Here is a 6,000-nt window from a genome sequence, read left to right as displayed (position 1 = left end):
GCTGATTGGATCAGAGGGAAGAAGTAAGGGAGAGAAAAGAATTGAGAATGAATACTCCCAGAGAACAAAGAAAAAAGTACCCATATATACAAAAATATTTACACAGTGTGTGTGTGTGTGTGTGTGTGTGTGTGTGTGTGTGTATCTCATGGGAACCTGTGAGAAATACTCCATTGGACTTGGGAGGGCTGAAGTTAAAAGTCTCTAATTATACTATTTTACAAATGGATGACTTTAGAATAGGGACACTGGGGATCAATAAATGTCTTTATCCTAGAAAAGAAAACCCCTCCTCTGATGCCCTGATGCCCGATAACCACAGAAGTCACAACCTATGGGAAGGGCACAATTTCCCCTTTGTGGTACATGATATAATGATGTAACCAGTTACATTACTTCTCCCTTGGCGGTCACCTTATATGGAGTAGTTCAGTCTTCCCCAGATCCCTGATTGGCTGACTTCTATAAAGATTATAGACTATGTCTTCAACAATGAGGTGACTCAGGCCAGTCCCAATGGTTTTGAGATGGAGAGAGCCATCTGCATCCAGAGAGAGGGGACTGTGGGGACTGAGTGTGAATGATAACATAGTATTTTCACCTTTTTTGTTGTTTGATTCCATTTTGTTTTCTTTCTCTTTTTTTTTCCTTTTTGATCTCATTTTTCTTGTGCAGCAAGCTAATTGTGGGATTATATAAAGAAGAATTGCATATGTTTAACATATATTGGATTTCTTGCCATCTAGCAGAGGGAGTGAAGGGAAAGAAGGAAGAAAAAAATTTAGAACACAAAGTTTTGCAAGGATGAATGTTGAAAATTAACTGTGCTTATGTTTTGAAAATAAAACTATCTGAAGGGTTTAATTCCCCAGAGTTTAAGTCTTATAACTCTGATCACATCACACTTTCTTTCCAAATCTCCACCTTTCCTTATATTTTACAGTGGGTTTCTTATTCTAAATCTGTACCTCTGAGTACATTTTATGTGTTTCAGTGTGATTTTTTATTCTAAATCCCCACCCCTGAGTACATTCTCCTAGCTTTAAGTTTGAATGCCTCACCCCTGAAAAAAATACTTTTTTCTCCTATCAGTTTTGCTTCCTTATTCTGCATCCCAGCTTCCATTTCCTAGACTTCAAACTCACCTTTCTAATTTGTTTCATCTCTCTGTATCTTTCCAATTTAATTTTTGTTAACTCTGTGGAAACCAAACCCTCATTCATTTCTCACAAATCCAATGAGTATCTTTTTATGAGGGAATTACTAACAAATTATAGTATATAAACACAATGAAAAATTATTGTGCTGTAAGAATCAGAGGATAGTTTCAGAGAAACCTGGGGGGCTTACATGAACTGATGCAGAGTGAAATAAGCAGAATCAAGAGAACAACTTATGTAATAACAACATGGAAATAGAACTTTGAATGATTTAGGAATTCTAATCAATTCAATGACAAACTACAATTCTAAAGAACTGATGAGGAAGAATGTTACTCATCTCCTGGCACAGAAAGTGAAGATTTAATAAACAGAATGAGAAATACATTTTCTGGAAATGTTCAATGTGGGAATTTGTTTGCTTGACTATATGTATTTTTACCATGAGGGTTTTGTTTTTGTTTTTGCCTCAGGGGAGAGGAGAAAAAATAAATATTTAATTTAAAAGAAAATTTTAATTAAAAAGAAAATTTTAAAAGAGTAGAAGATGAATCCTAGGCTGTGAACTTCAGTTACTTTACAGAACAGTAAAAGGGATTACATAAGAAACTAGGAACTTACATATTTTTTTCTAAAATATACATTAAAATTGATATAATAATACTGTGAAATTATAATGACTAAACTTGATCCCAAAAAAAAAGAAAAAAAGAAAGTAGCTCTTCCTACTTTTCCTAGACATGGAAGGGCAGTTAGGTGGTGCAGTGGATATAGCACCTCTGGTCACCTCCATTCCAGGGGGAGCAGGTCTTCTTGGAGGGCTAAAAGTTAATGCCTATGAACAGGAAAAATAAAATGTTATAATATAGCAAAGCAAGATGTTTAGAGCTCAGCTTTTGGAGGGAAGGAGAAGGTGGATAGGGGGGAAATATCAATTAACTCAGGACCTTGAGCTATTTTATCTCTTCCCAGGTTCCAGGTGTCCCGGAAGCTCCCAGGGCTTCAAGTTTCCATTTCCTCCCACTCTTTTTGTTAATTATCAGGTTTCCATTTTCATAGATATGTCCAGCTAACCATCCCTCCCTCCAGGGATACTGATAAAGTCTACTCTTTTTTAAGCCCTTTTCCTTTTTAGCCTTACTTAGTGATAAAGCTGAATATTAATATAGTTGTGGATTTATTTCAAACTATTTAAATAATAAAATTGGAGGGAGCATTTGATATAATGACCTAGGCTTAATCACTGAATGGCTGTAGTCTCAGTCAAACTGAGATCTATTAAAGACCTTCAATTAAAAAGGCCAAAGTTCCCCCACCCCACCCCACCCCACCCCAGCATCCAGGGCTATCTCCTGGAGTCCAGATTCATAGCTGCCCACCAGACCCAGATAGCTCTGGAGGGAAAGTGAGGCAGGTGATCTTACACAGCCCTCCCTCTCTTAAATCCATTAACTTGCATATCATGGCTGCATATCAGGACTGTCAGGATCATCTTCAAGAACTAAGAACAAATACAACAACAGATCACATTTATCTATCATTTTACAGAATACTCTACAGGTTCTCATTGAGCCTTACAACCGCCCTATGTTTGTTGTTGTTTATAGTAGAGCTGGATTCTGTGTGACTCCATTTAGGGTTTTTGGCAGAGATACTGGTGTGGTTTGTTATATCCTTCTCCAGCTCATTTTATAGATGAAGAAACTGAGACAAATAGGTTGTAGTGACTTGCCAAGGGTCACACAGCTAGGAAGTGTCTGAGGCTGAATTTGGGAAATGAATCTTGCTATCCCCAAGCCTGGCACTCTTATCTCCTGAGACACCTAGCTGTTCATTTCCTACTGTATCTCTACCATTTTCCCTTTCCAGAGAACCATCTCTTAAAGCCAAGAAAAACAGGAAAAACAAACCAGTTCAACAAAACTAATTAGTACAGCCAAAAAGCTTAATAGGCAGTATTATCCATATATAGTCCCTCCCTCTTCAGCAAAGAGAAGCAGAAGGGCCTTTTCATAATGTCACATCAAGATCCTGTTAAATTGAATACATATTTCAAAATTTCATATGATATAAATTCATGGTTTTATATACAATCCTCCTGTTCTGAACTTCTTTATATAGTGAAATGACTGTTTATGTTGATAAAAAGGAGAATTTTAAAAAATTAATCCCCAGTAGAAAACAATAACGGTTCAAATTTATATAGCATTTTAAAATTTGCAAAGCACTTTTCACAAATTATCTCATTTGGTTCTCATTATAACCCTTTCAGACAGGTGCTATTATTATTTCCATTTTACAAATGGAGAAAGTGAATTTGATATAATTTAAGTGATTTGCCTAGGATTACACAGAAAGTATCTGAGGCAAGATCTGATATAAGCTGCTTGAGGGCAAGAATTGTTTCATTTTTGTATTGTTTAAATCCAAAGATCAGTTGTTTTTTGTTATTTTAGCTTTGTATTTTCAGATTATATGCATAGTTTTCAACATTTACCTTTGCAAAACCTTGTGTTCCAATTTTCTACCACTCCTCTACTCCCTTGCCTAGATGGCAAGTAATCTCAACATATGTTAAACATGTGCAATTCCTCTATACATATTTCCATATTCATCATGCTGCGCAAGAAAAATCAGCTCAAAAAGGAAAAAAATGAGAAAAAAAACAAAAAACAAGCAAACAACAATAAAAAAGGTGAAAATATTATGTTGTGATCCACATTCAATCCCCACAGTCCTCTCCCTGGGTGCAGATGGTTCTCTCCACAAATCTATTGGAATTGGCCTGAATCATCTCACTGTTGAAAAGGATGAGTTATTATTCTTTTTTTTTTTTTTTTTTTTTAGTGTATAGCTATTTTATTTTATTATTATTTTTCTTTATTATAGCTTTTTATTTACAAGTTACATGCATAGGTCATTTTACAGCATTGACAATTGCCAAACCTTTTGTTCCAATTTTTTCCCCTCCTTCCCCTATCCCCTCCTCCAGATGACAGATTGGACCAGTTATTATTTTATAAGAAATGATCAGCAGAATGATTTTAGAAAATCTTGGAGAGTCTTACATGAACTGATGTTAAGTGAAGGGAGTAGAACCAAGAGAACCTTGTACACAACAACATTAAGTGATGACCAGCTCTGATTGTCTTGGCTCTTTTCAACAATGAGGTGATTGAAGGCAATTCCAATAGACTTGTAAAGGACTGTGGGGACTGAGTATGGATCACAACATAATATTTTTAACCTTTGTTGTTGTTTGTTTTCCTTTTCTTTCTCAGTTTTTGATTTGATTTTTCTTGTATAGCATGATAAATGTGAGAATGCATTTAAAAGAACTGCATGTCTAACATATTGGATTACTTGCTGTCTAGGGAAAAGGAAGGTGGGGAGGGAGGGAGAAAAATTTGGAACACAAGGTTTTCAAGGGTGAATGTTGAAAACTATTTTTGCACGTATGTTTCAAAAAGCTATTATTATATATTTTCATTTTTAAAAATTAAAGCTTTTTATTTTCAAAACATATGCATGGATAATTTTCCAATACTGACCATTGCAAAACCTTGTGTTCCAAATTTCCATCCCCGTTCCTCCTAGTCTCTCTCCTAGCTGGCAAGTAATCCAATATATGTTAAATGTTAAAAATATATGTTAAATACAATATATGCATAACTATTTATACAATTATCTTCTGCACCCCTCTTTGTAGTGGCTAGAAACTGGAAACTGAGTGGATGCCCATCAGTTGGAGAATGACTGAATAAATTGTGGTATATGAATATTATGGAATATTAATTGTTCTGTAAGAAATGACCAGCAGGATGATTTCAGAAAGGCCTGGAGAGACTTACATGAACTGATGCTGAGTGAAATGAGCAGGACCAGGAGATCATTATATACCTCAACAACGATACTATATGATGACCAGTTCTGATGGAACTGGCCATCCTCAGCAACGAGATCAACCAAATCATTTCCAATGGAGCAGTAATGAACTGAACCAGCCACGCCCAGCGAAAGAACTCTGGGAGATGACTAAAAACCATTACATTGAATTCCCAATCCCTATATTTATGCACACCTGCATTTTTGATTTCCTTCACAAGCTAATTGTACAATATTTCAGAGTCTGATTCTTTTTGTACAGCAAAATAGCGGTTTGGTCATGTATACTTATTGTGTATCTAATTTATATTTTAATATATTTAAAATCTACTGGTCATCCTGCCATCTAGGGGAGGGAGTGGGGGGGTAAGAGGTGAAAAATTGGAACAAGAGGTTTGGCAATTGTTAATGCTGTAAAGTTACCCATACATATAACCTGTAAATAAAAAGCTATTAAATTTAAAAAAAAAAAAAAAAAGATGAACAAAATAAAAAACAAAAAACAATTATCTTCTGCACAAGAAAACCAGATCAAAAAGGGAAAAAAAATGAGAAAAAACAAAATGCAAGCAAACAACAATAAAAAGAGTAAGAATGTTATAACCTCAGTTCCCACACGCTTCTCTCTGGGTATAGATGGCTCTCTTCATCACAAGATCATTGGAACTGGCCTGAATCATCTTGTTGAAAAGAGTCTCATCTGTCAGAATTGATCGTCGTATAGTCTCCTTGTTGCTGTGTACAATGATCTGCTGGTTCTGCTCACTTCACTTAGGATTGGTTATTATAGAACAATAACATTCCAGAACATGCTCTGATGGGCATCCATTCATTTTCCAGTTTCTAGCCACTACAAAGAGGGCTGCCACAAACCTTTTGGCACATACAGGTCCCTTTCCCTTCTTTAGTATCTCTTTGGGGTATAAACCTAGTAGTAACACTGCTGGATCAAAGA

This window comes from Sarcophilus harrisii, chromosome 2, assembly GCF_902635505.1.
Source record: "Sarcophilus harrisii chromosome 2, mSarHar1.11, whole genome shotgun sequence".
Classification (NCBI taxonomy): domain Eukaryota; kingdom Metazoa; phylum Chordata; class Mammalia; order Dasyuromorphia; family Dasyuridae; genus Sarcophilus; species Sarcophilus harrisii.
The sequence above is the reverse complement of the archived record's forward strand: the minus strand, read 5'-3'. Positions refer to the sequence as shown.